The 13,854-nt window shown below is 41.4% G+C and overlaps 2 long non-coding RNA genes across 2 annotated transcripts; one reads left to right on the top strand and one right to left on the bottom strand.

Moving 5' to 3' along the window:
• Positions 1 to 2,307: 2,307 nt before the first annotated feature.
• Positions 2,308 to 6,642, bottom strand: LOC147139504 (uncharacterized). Its single transcript, XR_015088637.1, has 3 exons — positions 6,353 to 6,642; positions 5,958 to 6,060; positions 2,308 to 4,525 (listed from the first exon to the last, which is right to left on the bottom strand). It is a non-coding gene; the product is annotated as an uncharacterized LOC147139504 (long non-coding RNA).
• LOC147139503 (uncharacterized) lies at positions 5,165 to 7,082 on the top strand. The gene is made up of 3 exons (XR_015088542.1): positions 5,165 to 5,254; positions 5,569 to 5,624; positions 6,366 to 7,082. It is a non-coding gene; the product is annotated as an uncharacterized LOC147139503 (long non-coding RNA).
• Positions 7,083 to 13,854: the final 6,772 nt, after the last annotated feature.

Below are 13,854 nucleotides of genomic sequence, written 5' to 3'. Positions count from 1 at the left end.
AAAAATTGAAAGAAATTGCTTGACATCATGAGACATAACTCCCAAATTATGCAAAACAGTTTGAAGCCTATGCAGGACTTGATAAGAGCTAATGAAGGTGAATGAGGGTGGAGGTGCTGTGCTAACTGGGCTTTTGATCGGGTGAGAGAACCCCAGCAGCAGAATTCGGGACATCTTGGAGCCTGTGCAGGACCTTGCCAGAAAAGATAGACATGGTGAGAATAAATCAAAGGCCTACCAGCATTAAATTATAATATAAAGTATATCATTTATATCATACATTTGTCTTATAATACTAATGTTGTGAGACCTTGAAAACATGTAATGGGACCAGGAAAAGAAAAAGTTTGCTGTTGATGCTCCTTCCAGATAACTTAAATGCAATTTAGAGCTGTTAAATTGAATATAATGATTTATGTTGTCAATGTGGGCGGCACGGTGGTCGACTGGTTAGCACGTTGGCCTCACAGTTCAGAGGTCGTGGGTTCGATCCCGGCCCCGGCCTCCCTGTGCGGAGTTTGCATGTTCTCCCCGTGCCTGCGTGGGTTTTCTCCGGGTACTCCGGTTTCCTCCCACATTCCAAAAACATGCATGGTAAGTTGATTGGACTCTCTAAATTGTCCCTAGGTGTGATTGTGAGTGCGGATGTTTGTCTTTGTGTGCCCTGCGATTGGCAATTCAGGGTGTCCCCCGCCTACTGCCCGAAGACAGCTGGGATAGGCCCCAGCACGCCCGCGACCCTTGTGAGGAGAAGCGGTATAGATAATGGATGGATGGATGTTGTCAATGCAGTTTAAAACAACGCAGTTGGAATGAAAGTTTGGTGCTACACTCATACGTACGTGCACACACACGGGCGTGCGCGCGCACGCTCGCACACCACCACTGATTGTGATCATGAATCAGTCAGTACAAAAAAAAGAAGCGCCCGGGGAAGAATAGTTCAGCATCCTTCTGATGCTTTGGAAAGAAGAACAGCACTGGTATCATGAAGCCGCCAGAGGGTGGGAAAAGGGAGAGAAAGATAGCAAAGCAGCTAAACTGTCGCTGCAGGCTCCTGAACTGAACTGCTGTGGCCGCTTCCTTGTTCCTGACATGAGTCGGCACAAGATTAATGACCTTCCTGTTTTCTGCTCCAGTATCTCCCGCGCGACAGTTTTTGAAGTGCACTTCCAAATGTAAGAGAAAGTATTGGAAGGAAGTGCACGTGCACCAATAGCAGTAAACTTTTAGTTTCACTCTTACATATCTAACTATTCTTTCCAATGCAACCATTAATAACAGCACTTATCTGTCACCTGTAGTGTGTGTCGACAATCCTCACATTGCTTCTCTAATATCCAGATGAGTTGCTTTTCAGCTAACCTGCGGCCTCAATTGCAAATAAACTAAGAGCCAAACCTCTGTAGTGATAGTACTTGTGAATGGTTTGTTATTGTCAGGCGCTTTCAAGTTCAAACAACTGTGGCGTAACTGTGCGACTGCTACTCCTAAACTACAAATAGAATGTGTCACACTCTTTATTTTGCTACGCAGGGCTCTAGTTACACACGAGCTCACAGTCTACGCACTCGAATTCAAGGCGCAGGTAATAAGACACACATTTTAAATGGTACGCGTTACATAACTGATGCGCACCACATAATAGCCTACTATTAGATCACATTTCCTGTTTGTTAAAAAAAAACGATCCCATAAACAATACTTTCGTTTTATGATTTGTTTTATTTAAAACGGAGTGGGAAGAAAAAAGACATTAATGAAAGGAAGTTGGTGCAAACGTGAATCTGAGAGAACAAAATAACGTATTTCCTGGAAGTCACCTGACAATGGAGGCGTTACATTGACCCAAGTGAACACCCCTCCCTCTCTCTCTCTCTCTCTCTCTCTCTCTCTCTCTCTCTCTCTCTCTCTCGCTTGCTTCCTGTATGAAGTTCATGTTCAGAAGGCAAGCTGAAAAGTTGTTCATTTTATGATTTCTTAGTATCCCTCTCTGCAATCCGTTACTCTTGATTTCAAATCCAACAATTGGTCAACTCAGGCACTACTGCATCCACGATTGCTGCTAGGTTTGTGGACTCTTTTTTAACAGTGGTTTTGACATTACTGTTTTACATTTGCAATTGTGTTTCCAATAGTTCTCATAGCAGATATCAGCTATGTGACTCTGTGAAATAGGATGCATCAGGTACACATCAGCGTTAAGGTTAACTTATCATTAGTTTGAGCCTTTTTAGGATTTCTAGCATGGTGTTGGTGTTTACAGCACCTCCCAGAATTATTGGCACCCTAGCTGGTGTAGCGAAAATGGGGGTCACTCGTGAGGGTGTCAATAGTTTGTAGGGGCCGGGAGCAATGCCTGCATTACTCCTGCCTGCCTCTAGGGGCACCACATCAAAGTTTCATGTTATTTAGAGAGGAATTTGACGAAAAACCTCATTAAATCAGTCATAAAATGTGAAGGTGCTACAATAAAATAAGTTGTGAGCTCTTGGAATAAAATAGAGGTTAATACCTAGACCCAAACACACACAATTCACGCTTGACTTCTGTATATGGACAATATTTATTAACGATTCTAACATAAAAGAAAACACTACGATATAGCAAACCTAAATAAATGAAGAAAAAATTAAGAAAACAAACATTGAAATTAACTGTGAGGAAAGGAAAAAGGGAACGTCTGATAGGTCGATTATAGTGCCAGCTGGAGGACCTTATGAAATGCACAAAGTTTGCTAGCGTTCAGCTATTAATTTGTATACACCCACTGTGAAAAGCCTCCGCGAGTCACACAGTAGCCACTCACGTTTGCTGAAGCTCACGTGATGAGCAGGGGCGGAGCCAGAACGTGACTAATGGGTGGGCCTGAATGTTTCTCTCACTGAGCACAATCCTCCTATCCCGACATATTCAAATAAAATGACAAACTGAATATGAAGTTCAGATCTTCCTTGGACCACTTCAATTAATTATACCATTCTTAATATTCAATAAAATAAAAACAACGAAACACAAATTTAAAAATAATTTAATAATCATTTACTAAAAAATTTAAATATATATTTTTTCATGAATCTCACTGGGCGGGCAGTCTGTCAATCTGGATGGGCCTGTGCACACCCAGGCCCACCCGTGGCTCCGCCCCTGGTGATGAGCGAAGAGGGGAAGGACCTTCACTCATTTCCAGATGGAAGAACAACCAAAAAAGGGAAAAATACGAGGCTGCTGGGAGTGGGACCGAGCTTTGTTGGGTTCTCAGATGACCCGACCGGCCGCGGCGCGGGGTCGGGGGTTCGAGCGGGACAGAACGGGCATGTTGCTTCAGCGGTTGCTGCCCAAGGGCCGGAGTCCGGCGCGTCTGCCACCTGTGTGGTGACGAGCTTCGGAGTGGTTCAATTTAGCTTTTCAGGTCAACCGCGGTTGATTTTCGGGCACGTGAACGCTCCAGCAAAAATGCAACCAAAAGATCAAAAAGTTGAGAAGAAAAAGAGAGAGTTTGAGAAGTTTCTTTTGAGAGGGGGGGGATCTTGTGTTGTTGGAGAGAGCGTGAAGTTCAGAGAGAGAGAGTGAGACAAAGGCCAGGCCTTTTTATCTCCTTAAGAAAAGGGGGAGGGGTGAGGTGTCCACCCCCACTCCAGCTCAGGTTTCAGGTGAGCCTCAATTCATGACAATAAAGTTAGATTTGAGTTTATTAAATTGTGTCATGTGTCATCTTCCAAACCGCTTATTCTATACAGAGTTGCGGGTAGGTGCTGGGGCCTATCCCAGCCGTCAACGGGCGAAGGCAGACTACACCCCAGGTGGTCGCTAGCCAGTTGCAGGGCACACACAGACACCGTCATTGAGCGGGAATCTATCCCACGCTGCCTGCACACCACTCAGGCGCGTGTGCCACTACACTATCAGTGAAACCTCTGTTAAATTGTCCTGTTTAAAACCTTTGTGCATATCACAATTCATAGCTGGCATCAATTTTCATACTTCAGCTGGAAACATCTCATTCTGACTGCATCCAAAGTTTAGGAGTCAAAGATATGAGTTTAAGCCTATTCCTACACTCGTAAACCTGACCAGAAAAATGATTATTACCATAGAGAAGCAGATTCATCAATGCAAAATTAGCAGGATACACACAGTAAGCAATACACAAACATACATTAAACTATGGATCATTTCAAAGTAATTTTGATTGATCAAAAGCATAGGAAGTTCAATGCTGCATTTCCCATGTCAACCTTTTGGGGTTGGTCTTCATCCAGCATTGTCGATGTTCATCGGTGTTTGTGAGAGGAACCTTCTGGCTTCGGGCTGCGAGGAGGCTCCATGAAGGCCGTTCAAATCCACATTCGTTGTCTGGAGAGGTTTTCAGGTGACAACGAGTGGCTCCAGGATTTTGGATATTGCTGAGTCCTAGCATGTCCTTGTAAAATCCAATTGTCGGGGTCCCCTGGCGATTCAATTGTTTTTAAGTGAGACTGGAGCAGACTTGATGGCATCTCCGGGCTGACTCTTGTCTTCAGCCCTGAAGATGTGGTCCAAATGAAGGCATATTCGCTACACTGTTACAATGTTTTCTTTAGCTTCTAATAATTTCCGTGTGGGTTTTCTCCGGGTACGCCGGTTTCCTCCCACATTCCAAAAACATGCATGGTAAGTTGATTGGACTCTCTAAATTGCCACTACATGTGATTGTGAGTGCGGATTTTTGTCTCTGTGTGCCCTGCGATTGGCTGGCAACCAATTGAGAGTGTCCCCCGCCTACTGCCCGAAGACTGCTGGGATAGGCTTCAACATGCCCCGCGACCCTTGTAAGGATAAGCGGTATCGATAATGGATGGATGGATAATTTCCGTTTTTTTCCTAAATAATATAGGACCAAAATATACATGTGTTCTTAAAGCACTTCTTAATTCATTTTTTTTTGTTTTATCTATCAGTTTTACAATAAACTTCAAATGACAAGTAGCTTGAAGTTAGCATGTTTTACCTCTTATTTGGAGGACAAAAATAGTTTTGGCAAGAGATTGAAAACATACTCATCATATATTCCCAGTTGTACTTTCAAGGAATACTTTTACACAATGTTCAAGCGTGTTTAAATAGGTTCAAATTTGTTTAAAGTGTGTTGGAAAACTATAACTATGATTTTTTTTGATGATACGGTCAGTTTTAGGTGTGGAACGATAAACGGACGTTCACTGTGTGAGCCTACTGAGCATGGAGTGCATATACATGCAGCTTTGACATCTTGGTAAGCCTTACACAGATGTTACATAAACTTAACACAGCCCTACTTGTGTCAGCTTTGAAAGTTGATACATGCCTGGGGCAGCTGGGAAATCACAAGCTTCGTTTTCAAATGCCGTCATAACAAGTACATTTTTTTTATGATGCTTATTCAATCAGTACTGACCACTGCTGGATGCATGTAATTCTATTGGAGTTATTGGTCTGTCACTTTGGCATGTCAACAACTTTTGAAGTTTACTAAAAGCTCAGTCACAGTGTTAAGATCAATTCAAAGCACAATGAGCATATTGCCTTTCTCTGTTTGCATTTGTATAGGATGTTAAGGTGGGAAACTGTCTTAAAATGGGTGGCCTTCAATGAGGAAACATACGGTAGGAAATTATGTACATTAATAATCAGTACCCAGGTTTCCTAACTGTATGGACAATATTTTGAGCAAAATGTGATGTTCAATTCAGTTCAATTTTATTTATATAGCACCAACTCACAACAGAGGGTTTCTCCTGACACACGGAGAGGCCTATGACCACACTCCTCACTTATCAAAAGACTAACTGAATCTCACATGAGCAAACAGTACATAGTGGAGGCAAAGAGAAACTCTTGGAAAAAAACTTCAAGCAGACCAAAGACTCAGGGACCAATTTTCATGCCCAGCGCAAGTTTGACACAAAGTGCACACTCGAGACAGTGAGATGGCTCACCTGTTTTCTGGGTTTGGTCACGTGATGTTCACAATGCGAACCTGAGGGTACTTTGGCATCAATTCCAACAGGACGTCATGGTGCTGGGTAAAATGTCAGTCTTCTGAGATGGTTGAAAACAGGCAGATTAATCATCTTAATTCTTATTCCACAAAAGCAATATTAATCACAATACCGTATTTAGACTTGTGGGGGCACATTGAACATATTATTGCAAAGATTTGTTTTGAGTATCCCCTTGAACAGAACCAACTCTTCTGCTCAGTCAACCACGTGCTTATTGGTTCCCTGCTGATCATCTCCGCCTAGCATAACATGACCATGACCACTTTCACACTGCATTCCTGGGAAAATGCTGCATCGAGGCATAACACTAGAGCTGGGATTTATTTTACCTGACCGTTTCAGATGGAATGATGGATGGTGACAGCGCAACAACCAACTGCATTCAACAGAAAAGGGAGTCAGCAACAGGAGTGCAGTGGGGCGAGAAAAATGATGCTTGAAATGCAGTGGCACCTTGACTTGTGTGTGCCCCAATTTACAAGTTCGTTCAGTTACAAGCTGTAGTTTTTGTTTTCTCGATGCTTGAAAAAAAGTGTAATTTATTGGCGATATTAACATTTCATTTCAGGTTTTATACCAGAGTATATAATCACTGGTCCAACACCCCAGCAGGTCTCAAGCACAGGTCACGCATGGGTAGTGTGGTTGTACTCATTTGTCCTGTCCTGATCACATCACATGACATCATACAAAAATGAAATCCATCATAATAAGCAAAAAGGTCAAATATGTCTATGAAATTACTTTTTTTCACCTGTAATTTTGAAAGGCCTAAAAACTCTACAAACTGGTGTATTGAAAAAAGGCTAATCCACACAATAGGATGGTATTGATTTGTTTGTGCTGTGTGTGTGTATGTGCGCACACATTCGTGTGTGTTCATGTTACAGCAGTTGCAGGAAAACATACATTTTGTGAGCAGATTTCACTAAAGTGGAAACACCGCAGAAGGTTTACTGGCCTAAGACTTCCTGTTTTTTTTTTTTTTTTTTTTTAAGTATATGAGTCAAGGTAGTTTACAAGGACCGGAAGTCTTACTTTATTTGGAAGAAGAGAAAATGTGGCTGTGTAGGGTAAAAATTCCACACAGGTGTTTTCCTGCTTTATCTACCAGTGAAGCTGTAAAGTTTTAAATGCATGTTTCTCCATGTTTTTAATCACAAATAATGTTGGAAATGTGCATGTGCTTGATCCTTATCTATATGTTTAAACCCATTCAATGAAATAAAGTTGGATTTATTGAAATACATTTTTGCAACAGCTTTAATGGGTGTCCAAGCGATGTGTTCATTTGAAAGGAAATTCTTTGTCCACATTAGTAGTTCCAGCTCAAATGGACAAAATGTAACCTGTTTTCTGTTCTGCAGTGTAACATTTCAAAAGTAATTTGAAATTTAAAAGCATCACCACCATTTGATATGATCTATTTGCAATGATATTATTTCAATATTTGGCCTAGTTTTTACTTGAGGTATTACATTAAATACATTTCTGACGTTTCTGACCATATTTGATAACCAAAAAAAATAATACAGTTGAACCTCCAAATTCAAATGCCCCTAAAGTTGCGCAATTTGGAATTCTACCAGAATTGCGTCTAAAGTAAGAAAAGCTTCAGTGGTCAAACAGTTGTCATGTAGTGTGTCACATGAGGCTTCAGCAATGTGAGTTTCTTTGACCATGGCTTTTTGCTACGTATTTATGTGATGTCACAATGGAACAGCAATGCTGAGAAGCAAAGAGAAAAAGGAACAAGTGATGATGACCATAGAAGCTGGAAGCGCATGTCTCTGCCATGGCTGATCAGGACAACGTGACAATAAGTCCACGTAAAAAAACAAGAACAGAATGTACACCACAAAGTCTCACGACATAATATAGAGAGATTCACCTTGACAGCACAAGGAGTAATGGCCGCCATGTACCACTGAGCACACAATTGATTTTTTTCAAGACATTATGTAAGCTTATTTTAAATGCCTTCATTCTGGACACGGTACATGCCAGTCACACATCATCACGAAGGTACGTTTTATTTTCATAAATAGTATGAAAAAAACTGAAGGCTGATCAGTGTCCAACAATTATGTTCAAACTCAGACTTTTCAGCATTTATTTTTTATGTATAGGAGTAAGGAGTGTTAGTGGGAATAAAAGCAGATGGGTGGTTTGTGAGGGGGGACGACCCCAAAACTCCCCTTCTTGTTCACCCCAGCCAGACTCCCACCCACACCCCCTCCCTTCCACCCCAACCTCTCGCTCAATGCTGAGCTGTGACACACCCTGTTTTATAGCATATGGTTATCTGGTCTTCTTTTTCACACAACCTCCCAAAATCTTTTGTTTTTGATTGGATTCTTTGCTTTTTTTGTGTTAAAATGTCACTCAAAAGTGAATGAAATTATTTAGAAAATAACAATAGTGATAGATTTGAAAATAATATTTTTTTGTGTGATATACCTTTTTACATCTGTTAGCAAGTTTCCACAAAGGTCGCCGCATTGCACAGATGTGGAAATACTCAGAACAAGACTTTCAGCAGTCTGTTGCTGGAGGGTGGAGCCATTTCACAGTTTAGAAAAGTACCTGTGTGGTGGATTTTAGATGTATTTCATTTATAAAAATGTGATCAGCAGCCATCAAACCCTCTGAATCATTGTAATATATTTTTTACATCAGGGGTCACCAACTTTTTTGAAAGTAAGAGCTACTCATTGTGGGTACTGATTAATGCAAAGGGCTAACATAAAGCTACACTTCTTTAAAAAAAACAACAATGTTGGTTAATAATGATTTAACAAGGTATGAAACAGATAAAAATCTCTGCAAGTTGACATTTTCAAATGATCACTTCTACATATTTCCAGTAAATCACAATGACCCAGCTACTCATTTATTCCTTGGGGCGACCTGGTGCCTGCGGGCACCATGTTGGGGCCCTTCTTTTAATTCATACCACTGGGCGGCACAGCTATGGGGTGAGTGGGGCACTTGAATGATCTGAGGTGTGGGGGGTGCTCTCCAAATGCCCACTTCACAGCGCAGATGTGCTTCCACTATGTCGAGACGGCAGTGGTATGACTGGCGCGTCGCATTTAAAGGACTTGAAAAAAGCCGCTCTGATTGGCCAATATTGAAGTTGGCTGTGACCACATCCACATTGGCTCAGCCCTCCTCACAGATCCGCCAACCTGCGCTCATCTGCGAAATTACCACCACCCGCCTTCGTGCATAAATATGCCACGCGTTGCGCCAGCCATGAAAATGAAGCCCATAGTCTTTCCAGTATGTTCTGGGTTGGTTTGTTGGGATTTGTGAGGAACACATAACCAAGGAGGCCACATCATCTGGATCCTCTAGAGCGGTGTATCTATTATGAGCCCTTCTGGATGACCAAGCTTCCCACACGTTCTATAGGGATAACCCGGACCTCTTGCGGAGTAAACTCTTTTTTTTGCTTAGTCTTTCAGTTACGAGCCACAGCTCGTGACTCTAGATGAGAAAAGAAAATAGTTTGACAGGAAAATTGAGAACTTCGCATTTCTATTCAGCTCGATCTCAAGATCCCAATACTGTATACTTCAATTCCTTCACTCAGGGCAGGTGTGCTGATCTCTGCCTTGTAGACCATCTACGCTGAATTTAAAGGGAACAAGGGAAGCCACTTTGATTGGCTGGGAATCAAGTCGGCTGTGTTTACTCCCACAACGGCGCAAATGCCTATTTCTATATGCGCCCGTTCACAAAAAATGCCAAAGAAAGAAAACTTCACCCATGCGCACAGTTAGACTTCCCTTTGTGCTAGACTTGCGCTGACCATGAAAATGGGGCCTTAAGTTTTTGTGTGGAGTTTGCATGTTCTCCCCGTACTTATGTGGGTTTTGTCATGCTTATTCCAACATTCCCAAAACTCAGGTTAATTAAGAACTCTAAATTGAACATTTGTGTAAATGTGAGTGTAACTGTTGGACTGGCGACCAGTCCAGGCAGGATGTACTCCACTGCAATAAAAGTCAACTCGGGCAGCTGGCTCCAGCTCAGCCATTATCCTGAATAGGATAAGCAATAGAAAATTGGATGGATGGAAGTCAGTGTTATGATTTTAACCCAAAAGAGGATGATTTCCGCTCATTGAAGACAAAAGCGAAGGCAGCCAGATCCACAAACAAGCAAGCAATGAAGTCCTAGCAAAGCATCCCTGCAGAGGATTTGTTGATGCCCATCGGCTGCATTGATCGGCTACAAAGGAATTTCTTCCAAGTCTAAGAATGGTGGTTTTATTTACAGTTATATCAATCATATATTAAAAATGGTGGTACAGAAATAAAATGTCTCTACTTCCTAAATGGACAATTTTATTATAGCTGAACGTCGACACATCAATCACATCTTGATATCCATTGTGGTGCTGTATAACTAAAAATGTATAAAAACCGCCATCGTCTAAACACGTTTGGACCTAGACAGGGAAAAGAGAAAAAGCAAGAAAGAGGAGCAACTCGATTTGTCACCAAGCGAGAGATAAAAGAAGAGTGAGAGAAATCAAGCTAAAGGGAGGGAGGGATGTTGTGGGTACAGCTCTCCAGTTGGTGTTGCTATGGCCCTGCCCTCTCTGCTCACTGAGCCATTTCCTGTTTTTGACCTGAAATCTTTATTTAGAGCCATTCCTCCTCGCTGCTTGGCATTCATGACTTGGCTTGAAGTCCAGAGGGATGAACACTGTAAAATATCAAATCAGATTTTAGGGGTTACTCATTTGGTACTGTGAAGATTATTGTCTGACCAGAGTTGCTTGCTTGAATTTTGACCAGGTACAAGGCTTTCTAATTGGCGATTAAAAACAAATAGCCAACATTTAAAACATATTGTAAAACTGACAGAAGGATGCTGGTTGACTTCTGATTTGTTTGGATAGGGAAGCACATTTTCCCTCAATGAAAATAATCGAACTAGAATATAGGACGAGGTTTTCGAGATTATGAAGCGCACACAATGAATTCGAAAAAGCATGCTCAGTTATCACCTACTGGTTGTTTTTCATATGATTGTCTTTAGCATAATTAAGACTTTACTGCAGCAGTTGTTGAGATTATTGTATACAACGCGTTTCAATTTATGTTTTGTTACATCCTAAACTAAGGATCCCTGTTATCCTTTCCAGAATCAAAGTGTTCATAAAACAACAAATTGTGGGTTAATGGAGACAACATCATTATTATTTCAGATTATATACTTTTTGTCATATTTTTGTTTGGTGGTGTGTTTTTTATCAATATAAATATGTACCTTGGCTGGGAAACACTTGTAAAGATAGGCACTTAATTCATATTTAGTCATCACAACAGTCCTTAAATGGTTAATGCTAATATCCTTGTTGCTTATTACTTAAGTCTTAAATTTCGCTCATTGGATTAATAAAGTACAGTATAACTGTTGATCTAGCCTGGCATGTGCAGCAATGTGTAGTTATGTGTCAGAAAAAAAAGTTAATTATTTTGTCGTTGTTTAGGCTTTCACAATATTAAGTGCAGAGGAAGGAAGGAAAAACGTTTCGTATGTAGCCGAATCTCAGTGATAACTTGAGTTGCTATGAAACTTCCAAATATTTGTGGCATTGGGTTGCATGCTATTGAAGGAAATTTAATGTAGTATGATGATAAATATGGCTTTGTTGTGTAACTTAAATCAACTTTTATTTTTATCCTGTATGATCTGTATAGTTCGTAAAATGTCTGTAGCACAAATATAAAGTGTCACTTTGCACATTTCACCTTTCCATGTTACTCTTATCAGCGCTATTAGCCTATACAGTATAAATATTGTCGACCACAGTTTTTGCCTCTCAACTTTATTTGTTGAATAACTCAACTCAGTTTTATTTATATAGCGCTTTGACAGCAAATTATATAATCATATGAGAATAAAGTCCCAATAGTTCACAGTTAGCTAATACCGTAGGAATAAAAGTTCAGTTAATAGTTGTTAAAAAAAAAAAAGATCATCGATGCTTATCCAGAGATTCTATGGGTTAATTATAATACAGATGCTACTGAACATAGATGATTGTGTTCCAAACATCCTGCTTAATAAAAACTGGAAATCCTTGTGACAACAGTCTTGGTCAAAGTCTGTCCTGAGAGTAGACACCCTCTGTGAACAAACATGGATATCAGCATTGTTTTTTGTGAGTGTAGCAGCACAACAGTGAGTTTGCAGTGGGGGCTAGTAAGCGCACAGACATTTTCAGTTGCCCCGTCTCGCGCACCCACTGCTGTTTTTGTCTGTACAGGCAGACAAACTTCCTATCTGTACACCGCAAAATCCAATTAGTTATCATTACATAAAAAAGTATGCAAACCGGTTGCGCCTAAAAAAACATGTAAAGAAAACTAGCTTCTACTCTACAAACTTTGTAGAGTACACTTACAAATGAGTTTAAGCAACTAAAACAATCAAGTAGAGTGTACTAGATAACTTACTTAAGAATACTCTGTAAAGATTACTGAGAATTACTATTTTAATCTAACTAAATGATTGCAGGCGGCACGGTGGTCGACTGGTTAGCACGTCCGCCTCACAGTTCAGAGGTCGTGGGTTCGATCCCGGCTCCGGACTCCCTGTGTGGAGTTTGCATGTTCTCCCCGTGCCTGCGTGGGTTTTCTCCGGGTACTCCGGTTTCCTCCCACATTCCAAAAACATGCATGGTAAGTTGATTGGATACTCTAAATTGCCCCTAGGTGTGATTGTGAGTGCGGATGTTTGTCTCTGTGTGCCCTGCGATTGGCTGGCAACCAGTTCAGGGTGTCCCCCGCCTACTGCCCAAAGACAGCTGGGACAGGCTCCAGCACGCCCCGTGACCCTTGTGAGGATAAGCGGTACAGATAATGGATGGATAAATGATTGCATTTGAAATTGACTTAGTTCTGTTCATAAATGGTAAATGGGCTGTCACTTGTAGTTCTTTTCTATCTTACTCATCTTACTCTATCTTACTCGTACTCAAAGCGCTTCACACTGTTACCTCATTTACCTAATGATGATGCAGCAATCAGGAGCAATTGGGAGTTGAGTTTCTTGCTCAAGGATACTCTGACAGGGTCACACAACGGCCAGGGACCAAACCCACAACCCCTGGGTTGGAAAACGACCACTCTACCACGGAGCCATGCCACCCCCTCATGTAACATACTCATCCAGGTTTCACTAACTTATTTTACTTCACTTGACTAATATGTTTACCTGAAAAACAAACTGAATTGTTAAAACCAAGCAAACTCGTCTTCGGCAATGTAAGTAGCTAAAAATGTAAAGGAATGAAAAGCAGGTTCCAATGAGAATTACAATTAGACAAAATAAATCAAGATAACACAGTTGAAAGTTCAAACAAAAATTGTTTTTTATTTATCTTCCATTTAAACTTTTATAAAGATTGACTTTAATAACGGGGCGGCACCGTGGTCGACTGGTTAGCATGTCTGCCTCACAGTTCAGAGGTTGTGGGTTCGATTCCGGCTCCGGGCCTCCCTGTGTGGAGCTTGCATGTTCTCCCCGTCCCTGCGTGGGTTTTCTCCGGGTACTCCGGTTTCCTCCCACATTCCAAAAACATGCATGGTAAGTTGACTGGACTCTCTAAATTGCCCCAAGGTGTGATTGTGAGTGATGTTTGTCTCTGTGTGCCCTGCGATTGGCTGGCAACCGATTCAGGGTGTCCCCCGCCCACTGCACGAAGACAGCTGGGTTCGGCTCCAGCACGCCCGCGACCCTTGTGAGGAGAAGCGGTATAGCTAATGGATGGATGGATGGACTTTAATAGCATCCACAAACATTGCTT

Source organism: Filicampus tigris, chromosome 11 (genome assembly GCF_054856515.1).
Source record: "Filicampus tigris isolate MCC_2025a chromosome 11, RoL_Ftig_1.0, whole genome shotgun sequence".
Taxonomy (NCBI): domain Eukaryota; kingdom Metazoa; phylum Chordata; class Actinopteri; order Syngnathiformes; family Syngnathidae; genus Filicampus; species Filicampus tigris.
The sequence above is the reverse complement of the archived record's forward strand: the minus strand, read 5'-3'. Positions and strand labels throughout refer to the sequence as shown.